The sequence below is a fragment of the Triturus cristatus genome, chromosome 1_1 (genome assembly GCF_964204655.1).
Source record: "Triturus cristatus chromosome 1_1, aTriCri1.1, whole genome shotgun sequence".
Taxonomy (NCBI): domain Eukaryota; kingdom Metazoa; phylum Chordata; class Amphibia; order Caudata; family Salamandridae; genus Triturus; species Triturus cristatus.
Genome location: NC_140579.1, coordinates 119,315,025 through 119,331,577, shown reverse-complemented (window position 1 = coordinate 119,331,577; position 16,553 = coordinate 119,315,025). Strand labels below are relative to the sequence as shown.

General features: G+C 47.6%; 1 long non-coding RNA gene across 1 annotated transcript; it reads right to left on the bottom strand.

Moving 5' to 3' along the window:
- Window positions 1–11,062: 11,062 nt before the first annotated feature.
- Window positions 11,063–16,114, bottom strand: LOC146869724 (uncharacterized). Its single transcript, XR_014981482.1, has 3 exons — window positions 16,028–16,114; window positions 11,581–11,916; window positions 11,063–11,333 (listed from the first exon to the last, which is right to left on the bottom strand). It is a non-coding gene; the product is annotated as an uncharacterized LOC146869724 (long non-coding RNA).
- Between the last annotated feature and the right edge of the window lie 439 nt (window positions 16,115–16,553).

Sequence of the window (16,553 nt, the reverse complement as noted above, 5' to 3'; positions counted from 1 at the left end):
ACGTCTGTCAAGTCTTGTCTAGGTTTCGTCGTGATAGTGATAACTTCAATACAATCATGTGCAAGTGGGTCTGTTCCGTTTACTGGTAACAGTGTGGCAGGATTCAATGTACTACAACGTCTGATTTCTATATGTGGCTGAAACAATGTTAATTCGTAACCAGTGAGTCGTGCTATAGTCAAGTGTTGTGTCTGTGTGCGGTTCAAGAGGACCTCTACTGCATGTGGTACTTGTACTGTCAATTGGTGTCCTAACACTATGGCATCGCTTGTCGTATTGCTAAAGCTGTCGCTGCCACTGATTTCAGGCACGCAGGAAGAGCCTGAGCTACGGGATCTAATGTACTAGAAAAATAAGCACACGGTTTGTGTGATCCTGCTTGTTCCTGAGTGAGTACTGACAAGGCAGTACCTTCGCGTTCTGTAACAAAGAGTGTAAACTGTTTATAGTAACATGGTGTTGCTAAAACGGGTGCTTGACATAAAGCTTTCTTTAGGCTTTCAAAAGCTTGTGTATGTTCCTGTGTCCAAGGGAGGACAGTCGGTGTGGCGGCCTCCTGTGTTGTCAACTGAATGAGTGGTTTTGCTAGAAATGCATACTGAGGGATCCACTGCCTACAATATGAAGTGAGGCCTATAAAAGCCCGCACCTCCTTTTGTGTCTTGGGTATTGGCATGTTAGCAATTAACTGGATGCGATCTGGTGTAAGCTGCCTTCCCTCCTTGGACAGCGAGTGACCAAGGTAAACAACTCGCTGGACACAGAATTGCAGCTTAGAAGGGGACACCTTGTGCCCCTTTTCGGCCAAAAAATGTAAAACCGTCAGTGAGGCTTTTTCACATTCAGGTTCGCTTCTAGCGGTGATCAGCAGATCATCGACATATTGAAGCAGGGCAGTGTTGACTGGCATGTGTATACTGTCAAGTTCTCGTTTCAGTGCTTGGCTATAGATTCTGGGGCTTTCTGTGAATCCTTGAGGTGCGCGTGTGAATTTAAAGCTTCGTCCATTTAAACTAAATCCGAACAAGTATTGGCTTTCCGGATCTATTGGGACGCTGAAAAAAGCATTCTTGAGGTCAATTACAGTAAAGAATGTTGCTTCGGAATCAATAGCTGTCAGTAATGAAGAAATGTCTGGAACTACGGGGTATTGTGGTGCAATACATTTATTTAATTTGCGCAGATCAATAACCAATCGGTATACTGGCGGGACTTTTGGATCAGTTCGTTTAAGAATCGGGATTATCGGGGAATTACATACATTGGAGTCGGTTTCCACAACCACTCCTTGGCCAATGAGCTCATCAATGATTTGCAGTAAAGCCACTACAGCATCTGGGGGTAACTTGTATTGTCGCATTCGTGGTAGTACCACTCCTGCCTTTAGTGTGACTCGATATGGTGTAATGTTCATGCAACCAACATCTGTAGGGCCTTGTGCCCATAAATGTGTCGGTAAAGTCTGCAGTCGGGGATCCATGTCTCGGGACACATAGTGCCCTTTGAAATCACGTAAAAACAATCTTACTCCTTCCGGAGAACAACATATTATAGCTCCTAGAGCTTTCAATGTTTTGATACCTAACAGGTTTTCTGGACATGATTTAGTAAGCAATAAATCTGTAGTTCGTGTCAAAGGACCAATCGTAAGGGGAAGAGGCTGTGATACTTCGTTAACGATAGGTTTTCCTGAAAAGCCAAGGGAAATATTCTGTGAGCCTGAGAGGGGTGCCCCTGGAACTTCACTACGTTTTATTGTTGTTCGGCTTGCCCCTGTATCAAGTAAAAATTTTCTATCTTGGCCTAATAGTTCACTGTGTACATAAGGTCCTTCTTGATCTACAGGGACCTCAATAAGGGGTAAGCCAACTTCCCTCTCTAGGCTGTTTCATGAGTATCGTTGATAATCAGGATAATCATACTGTGCGGTCTGGTACATCTGTCGTGTCGTTGTTTGTGTGGCAGCAATAGGCTGCGATGGTGGAGCTGGCAGAGACTGTTGCGGAGCTGGCATGGACTGTGCATGCTGCGGGGCTCCTTGTGGGTTCTGATCCTGTCTAGGTGGCCGTGGTCTTTCTTTTGTATTACCTATGGCGATATTATGTTTTAAAACTGGACAATCGTGTACATAATGGCCTGGCTGTTTACAATAGTTGCATGTCCCTTTTACAGGACCTGTTGCAACACTGGACTGTGTCATACCCTTTTTATGACCGTCAGCTGGAACTGTCTGGGAAACTAGCATTTTCATTTTTGTGTCTTTCATGCGTCTTTGTTCATGTTCTTGTTCCTCTCTAATTCTATTGTGATGGTACTGTAACATTTGTAACATTTGTGACGGGGTGTTACCTTGCCAGGTACTCTCGAATTTCAATACTCTATTCTTAACTTGGGGCAAAGAATTTTCAACTAACTTTGTCACAAACAGATGTGGATACGATTCGCTGCTTGCTTTTATTCCACTATTCATACCAAAACATTTTTCGAATCGGGCGTAGAAATCACTAGTGTCCTCGTCTGGTTTTTGTTTACAGGCTGAGATTGCACCCCAGTCTTCCTTTTTCGTAGTTAATAAACGTGGCAGTACCTGTACTAGTAAACCTGGTAGTGTTTTGGTTTTCTCCCCAAGCCCTGCACCTGGACCTCGAGCTTTTTCTTCGTTTTCTAATGCTGTCCAATCTATCTTCTGGTCTCCCACCTCCCAGTCCTTTTCCTTGAGTTTTTCGTAAATGCCCGCAGGCATTAATACCTTTAATATTGTCATAATGTCTGGATAGATATATTCTCCCATGAGCAACATGTCTTTAATTTCACGGTGGAAACCCGCTGGGTCTTTGTCATGACTGGGTACCACCTTCTTCATTTCCAATAGTTCTATTTTAGATATGGGTGTGTATACAAACACACGTTTAAACTGATTGTCCTCACCTTTTATCGGGTGCACTTCGCGTAAGGGATTCTGTCTATCCATATAGTACGTCGTTCTTTCCTTGATGGGCAGTGAGACATGTTCGGGGCATACAAAAAGAATATACTGCTTTCTGGATTCTAGTATTTCTCTAATTAGCTCAGTACCTGAACCTCTCCATTTATTCGTGAGTAATTTAGTCAATATATCAGGTAAGGGACCAGGGTCGGAGTGTTGGCTTTTATATAATATAAGGAGTTGTTGAATCATATAGATACCAGCTAAACGCTGTTCATCTGGGGCGAGGTTCAAAAACGTGTGTGCTAATGTATCATCACTATATTTTCCGGGACTATCAACCCAATGAACGGCTGACCTGGCTAATTCTTGTTCGTCCATAGAATCGAGTATATGATAACCCCTTCGTTCTCGGAGTAGGTTGTCAGCGGCTTGGAACGAATGTTCGGGGGACCTTATATTTATTATAGGAGTTTGGAAATTTCTGCTATTATCTGGACGTACCGGACGTATCGGATCAGTGAAGCATCTAGTATTATTGCAAGATCTTCCTCTACCTACATAGGCCATGGTTTCTAACTGTCCTGTGGGCAGTTCTAATTCTTCCTCGTCTTCTGTTTGTTCAGGTTCGTCTACTGCTAATCTTTCCTCGTGTATTCGTTCTATTTCTTTGCGGATCTTTCGGCACATAGCTACTATACATGATCGTTTATCATGTCTCCCCTCTGATATATTCTGACTCCATGTGGTAAGAATTTGCATTTCTTTCGGATTTACCCCTGGTTGGTCTTGATTTCTGATCACACAATTTATGAGGAAACGTAACAGTTCCCCCTGTATTTCCACTTTTTGGTACTCCATGGCTCTGTTAATACTCTCAGAATCTCGCCCTGACTGGACAAAGTGATATATATTTTCTAAGTGTGTAGTCATTCCTGGTAGCTTCCCTAAATATATAGCAGCTCGTCGGATACGTAATGATGCTAGCATCATTTCGTCCCCTTTCCCGGGCACAGGGTCATATCTACAATCTATTAGAAGTTCCTTGAGCGTGTTGGGAGTTACTAGTTTGGGCGTACGTTGGTGGGCTAATTCTTGAAAGGAAAGTTTATTTACTCTGGGTGGCGTGGAAAAAATGTTTGATGTACCTCCGGTAGCCCCACCTGGGGTGCTGGATGTGAAAGGATTCGTCGAACGTGATATAGCAACTATAGGTGTGGATACAGATGTCGAAGCAGATGTGCTTGCCTGAACTTGTGTCGGAGTTTGCTGTTGCGGAGGTACAGACGGAAGAGGGTCTTGGCGTTGAACCCCCTCTGCAGGCGGTCTATGTGGCGCAGCATTAGCATACTCGGGAGCTGCGTCGTCTAAATAAGAGGAAAGAAAAACATCTTCTGCGGTTCTGGGATGCCCTTTGGGATGTACTTTTATCGGGAACAATGGGGGTGGCAAGTCTTTTGGTATCTCCGGAGTAGCCTTAGGTAGTCCTTCGGCCAGGAGAGGATACATACCATTCATAAGGGCATTTCGTTGTCTGTCTACTTGTTCTGATTTTACTCGAGTACCTTCTTCAATTAATATATTTTCTCGAACTTTATTTAAATTCTCCTTACTCTTCTCTTCCTGTCTACGTGCTTTTTCTGTACGTCTATACGATTCTTTACGCCATAATTCAATGGCGTCTTTCTGTGATTGTCTAGCTTTCTTTTTCCATAATTCTTCCTCTACTTTCACGATGCAATCTGCATCCCAGGTCCCAGCTGCGGGCCACCTCTGACTTTCTGGTAATTCCTTGGTGTAGTCTACCCATAAATCAAGAAATAATATGGCGTCTAGGCCATGTTTATGATACATAAAGTACCCTGGAGTGTCCCTAGGAGGAATGGGAACAGCTTCTTCGAGTACCCCTTTTCTAGTTTTGATCTGTCTTAATTTCGAAAAGAGCGGCATTTTGAGAACTGATCTGATCTGATACCTAATTTTGAACACGTTCAATACAACGAAACACAATAATGAACAGTCATTCACACCACATTATGCAGAACGTATTTAAAACATTTAACATTTAACATTTAATGAACAACAATGATGGCCGTTCACTAAGCATAATACTCGATACTAACTAGATAATTCTAACTTCATATACTAGACACACTTGATATACTGCTAAACAGTACAGATACACTGCTGAAACAGTGCAGACCGGATTTGTGTACCCAAACCCGTCTTGACCGGCACAACCTATGTGCACGTCAGAACGCCTCCCCGACAATGGTACTCACCGGGTAGCTCGGAACGGAAGGCCTCGGAACTTCGGAACTTCGGAACTTCGGAACTTCGGAACTTCGGAACTTCGGAACTGGTGGGCCTTTGTATACCTCGGATCTTGCTCTCTCAGCTAGGCTCTGGTCGGGATACTTCGCACTTCTCACCGCCTCGTCTGGGTGTTGATCGCAGCCTCAGTTACCCCCGCTCGGCAGGAGGGAGATACAGGAAATCCTGTGGGTACGCGTTGTTGTCCGTCCAGCTGTGACAGGAGACCGGGCCTGCAACGCACCTCCGGCGCGTGAGATGAGAAAGTGTCCCTATTCGGGCGCCATATATGTGGTAAATAATTTAATTACCGGTACTTAATTTGATGCGGAAAATCTATAACAATAGCTCAGTAAAATAAGAGGCAGAATCCGTGGTATTAGAGGTTCGGAACGGGCTTTATTCCAAAATCAATTCGAATTGAGGACTCCATATTCCATCACCACGAAGGTTCAGGAAGTGAAGGACCCCCTTTATTGACAAGTAATCATTTATATACAGTAGGCATTACAGTGAAACAGATGCCGGAGGCGTAACAGTTGATAATGAAGATAAGAACATACATGCGTAACTAAAGTAGGTGTAACTGGGCGTAACTTAAAGAACGTCATTGGATATGATGTCATAAATAGGTGGTTCCATGAAAGAATTTCGCAATGTCAGCAGAAATACTTGGCAGAGATGCGCGCGCAGCAGCATGACGTGTGATTGACGTGCAACTAGGGGATGAAGGGGACTTGACATTTAGCTCTACATGTGGAGACAGAAGTCTGGGGTTATGTCAACCTAATCCCAAATCATATCTATTATCCTATGTTTAAAGAACGGTGTTATCCAGAAAGAAAGGACTCTTAGGATAGAATCTTATTCTATACTGACTATACTGACCGTTAGTGCGTGTACAAGCGTCTAAGTGTCTACACTAGATGCGAGGGTAGAAAATCTTCCATAGTAACAGGGCTATTAATTACTTGCATGAAGACAGAGAAGCCGGGCCTTTTGCTCGGTAGCTGGAAGAATGTTTACTTAAACTACTAGACAGGAATGCATTGGATAGGGAGCGGAGCAAAGCAGATAATCTTGAAGGTGAAATACAGTTTTTGGCAGGCAACAGGCTGGAGTCAGGCACCGTTAGCCGCGCAGGGAGTAGGACAAAGTTCATGGGTTCAGATGCGAGCTCAGACTGGAGCTTTCAGAGGCAGAAGGCAGAAAAGACTTGATGGCAGAATCAGGGCCTACTCGTCTGGACTATAAAATGGGATAAGTGAACCATATAAAGCCGGTGGCCTTTCATACTTAGGAATGGAATATCCGGCCCATTCATGGCGGATCTGAAAGAGGACATGTTGACGGTGGACGCACAAGTGTTTGCGTCTTCATAACTGGAACTGGAGGAAACATACATGTACTTATGGTTTATACATGAAACCGTTGGGGTCCAAGATAGGGGACATAACTGACTATAAAAATCCATATTTCTACACTACGGCAACGCCCTCTACAACAGAATTAACAGAAAACTTCTGCACAAGCTCCAAACCATCCAGAACGCCGCAGCCAGACTCGTCCTCAGGTCACCACGTCACGAACACATGACCCAACACCAACGAGGCCTCCACTGGCTCCCCGTCGAGAAAAGGGTCACCTTCAAACTCCTCACCCACGCCTACAAATCCCTCAACAACATTGAACCCAAATACCTCAACGAGAGAGTATCCTTCCACGTAGCCAAGAGGAACCTCCGCTCCGCCGACTTCGCCCTGGCAGAGGTCCCCCGCATCCGCAGAAACAACCGTCGGGAGAGCTTTCTCCTACATTGCATCCAAGACCTGGAACAAGCTCCATGTGAACCTCAGACGCTCCCCGACCCTGAACACGTTCAGGAAGGACCTCAAGACTAGGGGTGGGCGGAATTTGCGTAATTGCGTCACGCAAATCTCCGCGAAACGGTAAAAAATCCACGCGAACACGCAGAAATTCCGCGAACACGCGGAATTGCTTGTTCGCGATGCTTTTTTCCTGTTCACAATTGCTGTTTGCGTGCTCGGGGAGAAATATCTCGCGAATACGCATTTTGAGAACGGGAACAAGCAAAAAATTTCGCGAAATCGCAGAAAGCAGATTCGGAGCAATTTCGCGTTCTCCGCGGAACGCAAAATTACGCAAATTACGCGAGCGGAACGAAATTTACCGCCCAGGCCTACTCAAGACCTGGCTCTTCGACTGATCCGGAGCTGCTCCCTCCTTCCCCCCAGCGACTTGAGACTCTCATGGGCGAGAAGCACGCTATTTAAACACCTCATTGATTGATTGCACTGATCTTGTTTCTCTGGAAAGTGGGGCTTTTGTTTCAGGGGTGGGCGGGGCTTTTCCATCAGGGGTGGGTGGGGCTTTTCCTTCAGGGGCACGTTGGACTTTTCCTTCACGGGGAGGTGGTGGTTTCCTTCACAGGTGGGCGGGGCTTATCCTTCAGGGGTAGGTGGTGCTTTTCCTTCATGAGTGGGCGGGGCTTTTCCTTCAGGGGTAGGTGGGGCTTTTCCTTACGGGTGGGCGAGGCTTTTCCTTACGGGAGGGCGAGGCTTTTGCTTCATGGGTGGGCGGGGTTTTTTCTTCATGGGTAGGTGGGGCTTTTCCTTCACGGATGGGCAGGGCTTTTTCTTCAGGGTTGGGTGGGGCTTTTCCTTCAGGGGAAGGTGGTGCTTTTCCTTCAGGGGTGGGCGGAGCTTTTCCTTCAGGGGTGGGTGGGGCTTTTCCTTCACGGGTGGGCGAGGCTTTTCTTTAAGGGTTGGGCGGGGCTTTCCCTTCAGCGGTGGGCAGGGCTCTTCCTTCATGGGCGGGGTGGGCTTTTTCTTCACGGGTGGGTGTGGCTTTTCCTTCAGGGTTGGGCGCGGCTTTCTCTTCAGGTTGGGTCTGGCTTTTCCTTCCGGGGTGGGCGAGGCTTTTCCTTCAGGGGTGGGTGAGGCTCTTCCTTCAAGGGTGGGTGTGGCTTTTCCTTCAGGGTTGGGCGTGGCTTTTCCTTCAGGGTTGGGCGTGGCTTTTCCTTCAGGGTTGGGCGTTGCTTTCTCTTCCGGGTTGGGTGAGGCTTTGGGTGAGGCTTTTCCTTCAGGGGTGGATGGGTCTTTTCCTTTAGGGTTGGGCGGGGCTTTTCCTTCAGGGTTGGGCGTGGTTTTCTCTTCAGGGTTGGGTGAGGCTTTTCCTTTAGGGGTGGGTGAGGTTTTTCTTTCAGGAGAGGGGGAGGCTTTTCTTTCACGGGTAGGCAGGGCTTTTTCTTTCAGGGTTGGGCAGGGCTTTTCATTCAGGGGTGGGCGGGGCTTTTCCTTCAGCGGTAGGTTGGGCTTTTCCTTCACGGGGAGGTGGTGGTTTCCTTCACGGACGGGCGGGGCTTATCCTTCAGGGGTAGGTGGTGCTTTTCCTTCACGGGCGGGCGGGGCTTTTCCTTCAGCGGTAGGTGGGGCTTTTCCTTACGGGTGGGCGGGGATTTTCCTTCATGGGCGGGGCTTTCTCTTCAGGGCTGGGTGAGGCGTTTCCTTCAGGGGTGGATGGGGCTTCCTCTTTCTCTTCAGGGGTGGGTGAGGCTTTTCCTTCAGGGCTGGGTGAGGCTTTTCTTTCGGGAGGGGGGGGGGGGCGCGGCTTCCTGTGAAGTGGATATATATATCCGGGCTGAAGATCCGTGGCTCTTCCTGTCAATCCACTTCTCCAGTCAGAGACCAGCAGGAGTTATGCAGTGAGGAGTATCAGCTGACATCTGCTTTTCATCTCTGACCCCTGACTACTGCATCTAACCTTGACCACTCCTAGATAGGGTTAACATGTATGGTCGTATTTTACTCTTTTCATACTTTAAGGCACTTAGGGCCAGCAACCTTCAGCCATTGGTATTTTGCTGCAGAACCTTTAGCCATTGGCATGAGAAACTATCAATCACCTCTTGAGTCATCCCACAGGAGAACCTGCTCTTTCACTGTCTTTCAATTGGCTGTTTTGATGTGTTCTCTCGCCTTATTGGAATTCATGAGGGACTATTTGACATCTGAAATGAGTCGGTGGAGAGCCCTGTTGCACTGAGGAGGAAAAGCTGACAAACCTTATGAAAAGTGCGTGTTACAGAAAACAGGTAACCTCAGTTCCTCTGTTGCGTCCATTTTTCAGATGTTTTTGTCTGTACTTCAGTACAAGGTGGTGTGACGATTGTTCTGCATACTCACCACACAAAAGTCAAACCCTTTTGGTTTAGTCAACGGTGTTGGCATTTAAAAAAATATATTTCTATGAAAAACTTTACCAGTTGGTCACTATTGGAAAGAATAATTGTTGCACCTGATACAAAGTGACCCTAGGGTGTTCGCTGTGTATCAGATGCGATCAGTGTTATCTGTCAATGTTGTGGGGGAATCTTCTGGCAACAGCTGCCTGCCGTCCTGCTAGGCAAAAGACACCCAATTGAGGGACGGAATGTAGAACAAATCAAAACATTCACCCCCAGTCAAGAGATCTGGGTTAAATCCATAATTCTTTTGTTCACCATGCCACCCCATCTTAGACCTGGCCATATGCAAATCAGTCTTGACCCTGTGTCTCATTGGAACAGTCCAGCCCGAACTGCCAAGCCAGGTCCTCCCTGGACCGGAAACAAGCATCCTGGGACCGGTTTAGGGGTTTCACCCCTCTTCAGCCAGGATAGCTTGATTCCAGTGGCACAGTGAGCCCAGGACCCACGTCTGGGCATACCTGGCACACTTAGGGCGAGAAGGCAAAAGACACATAATTGATGGACGGAATGCAGAACAAATCAAAACATTCACCCTCAGTCAAGAGATCTGGGTTAAATCCATCATTCTTTTGCTCACCATGCCACCCCAGCTTAGACCTGGCCATATGCAAATCAGTCTTGACCCTGTGCCTCATTGGAACAGTCCAGCCCGAACTGCCAAGCCAGGTCCTCCCTGGACCGGAAACAAGCATCCTAGGACCGGTTTCGGGGTTTCACTCCTCTTCAGCCAGGATAGCTTGATTCCAGTGGCACAGTGAGCCCAGGACCCACGTCTGGGCATACCTGGCGCACTTAGGGCGAGAAGGCAAATAACACACAATTGATGGATGGAATGCAGAACAAATCAAAACATTCATCCCCAGTCAAGAGATGTGCCGTCCTGCTAAGCGTCTGTATACCCTCACGGGTGATAGACACGCTATACATGTACTCGTAACATAACATCATGAAAGGTTTGCATTGGACATGCATGCCAATCTTCGCCAGCAGATAGATTGTTTACTCCAAGGACATTTTCATAGCGTTCGTCCTGAGTGACAAAATTTTTTGCTTCAGAAGTTAAGCATGTCACGCCTGGATTTGTTTAACTCCATATACTTTGGTCTGCTTTATAATCACTCACAAATGATATTTCGACATCCAGCAGTCAGTCATGCTTGCTCCAGCAGGGGCGTGGCAATTTATAGTGCAGCAGGTTCAATGGCACCCAAGCCCAAGTAGGGGAGGGGGCTCAGCTGACCCCTCATTAAATTACCATTCTTCCAGGCTTCCCCTGGGCTCACCACCGCTACCTCACGCAGAGTAGGTAAGGGCGGCTGTGCGGCTTCTGTAACTGCTGCCGACACATTGAACCCTCTCTCCCTAACACCTCCCAGGTGGGCGAGTACCCTCAAACTCCCTCCCCAACACATGCACCCCATTTTCCCTCGGGCTCAAAAAGGAAACGATTCAGTGATGGTGCAAAAAGGCTGCAGCTTTTATTTACATATTGCCATACATTACACGTAGTCTATTTCAAACCAGTCACGTGATTCTCGCCCCCTTATTATGAGTTTAAGTCCAGTCCTTAAACCTTAACAGCACAGCCCTGAGTGAATGCCCCTTCTCAGCAGGTCTAGCACTTCTCTTACGGCCTCTAGGCTCCACCTTGCAGCCAAATGTTGTGGTTGGCTGTCACGGGACAAGTGAATGTGCGAGGCAGGGTTTATACTGCAGGGGGTTTTTATTCAGGTACTTTGCACACAAAAGGAAAATACGCCACAGTTCACAGGTTCTCCACTGGGAAATTGGCTCCTCGTCCCTCTGGGGTCACGTTGTTCCTCACTGACCCAAGCGGTATGAAAAGACAAAACAAAAGGAGAACACAGCTTTAATATCAGGTGGTTTTGTGACTACAGGGGAAGGGATAGTGAGGGAGCACCAGTACGATGGGTTGCGAGGGGGGGGGGGAAACCACCACCGAAATGAGGGCACGCGGTGACACCCACAAGGCTATGGATCCCGCCCGTTAACTGCCCTCCGGGAATGATGCACCTGCCCGTCTCCCAGGGCCCCGGAATCGGTCACGCACCTGTTGGAGCCACAAACCTCCAGGTCCGTGGCTGGGCGCTTGGCGGGAAGTGCCTCCTGGCTCCTTGCTGTCCTGCCCGGCAGCGGGGTCTCGCTCCGCAGCAGTCGTCCTTCCCTCTCCGCGTTCTGCTCCTCCAGGTTTCTCCTGCGCGTCTTCTCAGTTTCCTTTCTCCTCCCCTTCCTGGTTGAAAATCCAGCCTCTAAGAAGGGGCGAATCCTGTTTGTCGTTTCCCTTGGGGGCGGGGCCTTGCCGCAGATCGGCTCCGGTGTTAAAGGGCCAACAGCCCGGGATATCCGGAATTCCAGGGTCGCCAATGGCAACCTCCGCACCCAGAAGCTGCAAACAAGAAGAGGGGCGTGCGAGAGGTGAGTCCTTGGACTGTTCTCCGGGGGCAGGAAGGGGCGAACCCTGACACAGGCCCTCATGCCCGACCCGAGCTGCAAGTGCTATGTCTGCCCTCTGCTGACCCGTGGCTTTCTCCCTGTGCCCCTGCCGTAAGCTATCCCAAGGACACAGGTTTGAGCAGCTCCTGTTTCGCTATTCTGCTCCATCTGCTGTCCCTCTGTGCTGTCCCCGCATGCTTCCAAATTGGCGATGGTGATTTCCCTGGCTTGGGGTTGGGTAGGGGTTTGTCGCGGGCCCCTCACCGGTCCGGCTCTGGCTCCCTGGCCCCTGTGCTTTCTCTACACTCCATCCCCTTTCAGGAACCCTTCCGCAAACATTCCAAAACTTACCTTTCCATGATGTAACTGGATTAGTTGGCTTCCAATTGTGTTACATCACAGTACTATGCAAGTATCTTAACTGACTACTGCAAGGAGTTATGTCATGGCTTGCAATGACATAACTCATCCAGAAGCAGTGTAGGGGTTTTTCAGCCCTCTCAGTTTTATTCAAAATCGTAGTTTCCATTTCTTCCCTCTCATGAATTTATTGTCAATAAGCTTAAACAGTTCCAATATGCACCCATTGTGTCTTGCACTCTCATTGAAATCTTAGTGAGTGGATGACAGGGACTTCACGGAGCTAGGTAGTGCACAGTTGTCCTGTTGGGAGTATGCACTAGATTTACAAGAAGGTGGCAGGGAAAGCTGACTGAAGCCAAGCTACCTGACGCCTGCCTTGCGTCAGAGGAACCTGTGTCCTGCACCGATGACCTGTGGCCTGAAGAGTAGACATTGGTCAAGAGGCCTAAACGAGAGATCTGAACGGGGGGTGTGGGTGACGATGGGCCTCCACATGACAAACCCACTGGAAGAGTTCACAGGTAAAAGGATCCTCTAACCCCAGTCACTGAAGTGGCAGTACCTTAGGAAATCCTGACGCCTTGGCAACAGAGTCAAAGCCTCTGGACTTTCCCATGCTCTGTGCCTGGCATGCCTGCATTACTTCAAACCCTCAAAGTGTTTTTAGACCCCCTCCATCCCTCTTCAATGTCCAATCACAACAGTGCTGCACAGTTCAGTAGAAAACAAATGATGCAAACAACCACCAGTTACTCACCTTTAACCTCCTGACCACACAGGACTTCAATAAGGCTGCAAAAGCTTGTAGAGCAGCACCATCACAGGTAGAAATATGTCCTGCTCATATATGCAAGAATATGCTCATTAACAGCTCTGCAGCTGATCTAGCCAGAGCTGTCAACAACTCCTTGGATGAAGGTCTATTCTCAAAAGAACTCCCTAAAACAAAGAGGCTTTCAAACAAGGTCTCCTTCTAACTTCCAGACAATAACAAACCATTTATAGGCAAATAGATTGAATGCTCAGCATCGATACAAATAACTACATTCATTGAATAACGTACCGTTCTCTTAGATTACCAAAACAGCTTCTGGTATGGCTGTGGCACGAAAGAAGCACTGACTTCCACACAGGTTGATTTAAACACTGGAATGGATTTAAATGGAGTACCGGCGCGCCTACTTTTTAACATCTCCTTGCCTTTTAGTGTAGCTCAGGTGTGTGGCAGGACATTTACATGCAATAATATTACCGGACTCATTGGCACACAACTGAGGAAGAAGGAATGGTATTTGGGGAATTAAACCTATGATTTACCAGTTACCTACCCCAACTTCACGTGTGGTAACCCACAAAGCAGTACTTAGTTCATAAAATCAGGAAGGCTGGGCCCAAGGTTTTGCTCAGGATCCTGTGCCCGGCAATTTCAAATGTCAGGAGAGCTGAATACCAACGCTGCCAAGGCTTGATTCTACAGTGTGCCACTTTCATCTACCACCAGGCACTCCCTGCCCCCTTAATTCACTCTTGAAGGTTTTTTTATTTTTGCCTTCTCGTTTTGCCATAATTTTTCCTACTTTTTCTTTCACCTTTCCCCCTTTTGTGTTTTTCTCTCTCTTGTTCTGGAGAAAAAGTTCTGGAGGTAAAATTAGTTCAGGACCCAAAATTTAGTGCAAGTGGGCTCCACCTTCAACCGCCGGCTCAAACTAGGCTCTGACACTAACCCTAATACTTTGAGACATGTCCATAAGGGCAGCCTCAACCCTGAATATTTTGCAAAATCCAATTGGGTAAACTACATTGTGCCTTCACTCGTTTATGGGGCAGGAGCATATTTTTGGACTTCCAATTATAAATATTTCACAAGCACTTTATCCTGCATAGAAGGAATAAGGGAATTGGCAAAGAGCGTGGTGTCTTGAAATACCTTTGTGAAAACATGTCTTATGTGCTCTGGATTCAACTTTGCAAATGTTGTTTTTAATTGTCAGTGCACTCAATCTGTTTTTCAAAGATCCCTGAGAGTAGCCTAGGAACAGTGACACATCTACAAAAACATGGTTGCTATAATATCAAGTTTGTCCAATATGTTTAAATTGCAGTTTGTTACTTGTTACTATCTTATTGGCTAAGAGATTAGCTTGGTCCTCACTTCTGGAAATTCTTGTCCTGCCCCATTACTGGAAGTATTAGCCCCCCTCCCAAATGTGGCTCTAGTTGCACCTCTGATAGCCGTGAGCATCCATTTTTTAGTGCGAGCCTAGGCAGTGCTTTCGCTGTGTCTACGAGACCTGTTGTATTCAGGTTTGTGGGGGTTTAACTCCACCTTTGCTTTCTATTTGCTACTTTGAGTGCTTTTCAGAATATCTTGGTTTCTACTGGTTCATTACCCATCCTTATCCCTCCTTTCTCTATTTAGTTACCGCCCATGGAGCAGTGCTTAACTACTCAGTGGCCCTATAGTGGAGAGCTTATCTGTTAGTTTTAGGCGCACTCCTTTAGTTTTACTTTCCTTCTCGTGTTATTTAATGTAGCGTCGCATTACTTGCTCCCTTCCCCAGATGAGTATCACATGAGGAGATTCAGAGTGGTGATTGCTGGGCTGTTCATTTCCCGGCCCCTCCCCCTCTGTTACCGCTGCAGCCTCTTGCCTCTTGAGGGCAACACGGTCATCTCCATGCCGGTGCAGGGCTCACACCTGTACATTGAACGAAGGGGGCTTGATTCAAAAGTGAGGATAGTCTCTTTAAATGGGGTAATATTAGTTGGAAATGGCGGGTAAATGTATCATTTGGGTAGCTTGCCTGATCTGTTTATTTTTCTATGTGCGTTTGTTCTTTCCATTGAGGGACGTTGCACAACTCAGTTACAGAAGAGCTCAGTGGCAGCTCCGGCCAGGTGAGCCTGCATCAGTTTCACTCTCAGGTTGAGCGTACACTGCATCTTTCTCTCGGGGCACAAGCAGGGACCTCTTTGCGGGCTCCTGTGCCCTTTGTGTACTCTCCGGTGTCCCCGTGCACAAGCAGGGACCTCTTCGTGGGCTCCTTTGCCCTTTGTGCACTCTCCAGTGTCCCCAGGGCACAAGCAGGGACCTCTTTGTGGGCTCCTGTGCCCTTTGTGCACTCTCCGGTGTCCCCGGGTACAAGCAGGGACCTCTTTGTGGGCTCCTGTGCCCTTTGTGCACTCTCCGGTGTCCCCGGGTACAAGCAGGGACCTCTTTGTGGGCTCCTGTGTCCTTTGTGCACTCTCCGGTGTCCCCGGGGCACAAGCAGAGACCTATTTGAGGGCTCCTGTGTCCTTTGTGCACTCTCCGGTGTCCCCAGGGCACAAGCAGAGACCTATTTGTGGGCTCCTGTATCCTTTGTGCAGTGTCCGGTGCCCCCGGGGTAAAAGCAGGGACCTCCTTCCGGGTTCCTATGCCCTTTGCGCACTGTCCAGTGCCCCCGGGGGCAAAGCAGGCGTCCACACCCGTGTGCCATTCTAGTGTGGATTCCCCCGCGTTCTGAAGGATTCCCTGAGACCACCCTGCACCTCTACTTACAGATTCATTTGCCGTATTTAAAGTGTTTCTTTAATTTTTCTCACACTACTTTTAATCCGGAAATGCTCGCTCGCTCTGAAGCTATACTAATGTCCTTTCTTTTCTGCGAAAGGAAACTATTAAAATCCATGAAAGCGCACAGATTTACAAACAGAATTACTCATCTGGCATGTCGGAGTCGTGCTTCGAGGTCTTTACCGGGCTGAGGGCTCACTACAGACCAGCATGCCGCTGCCTTAGCGCCTCATCAGACCTACGCCGCCTCACACCGCCTTGGCACTGCTTGAATTACATCAGGGGTGCTCTGGATGAAATATGTCTGTTATTTTTCAGCGAACTTTGAACCGCTTCCTTTTCGACTCGCAGCCAATCAGACGGCCAGATACTGGTAAGCTGTTGATTGCAGGTGCACGTGTACAAATTTGTCTTTTTTTGTTCACAGTAGTAATGTAATTGTTATGCTGCTTGCATTTTCCCTGAAAATACATTACCTTTTTTTCCCACTAAAAGCGTATTATATTTCGGATTAAATTAATGCCAGAGCTCAGTCTTTGAATACAGGGATTAATCAGGTGGCTCAGAATGCAGCCCACTGGGCTACCAGTTTTCTGTTCCATTTCTACTGCCTGCAACTCCTGCACCGTGATTTATGTTGAAGGCTCTTTAGTGAAATCTAAGAACTGTAT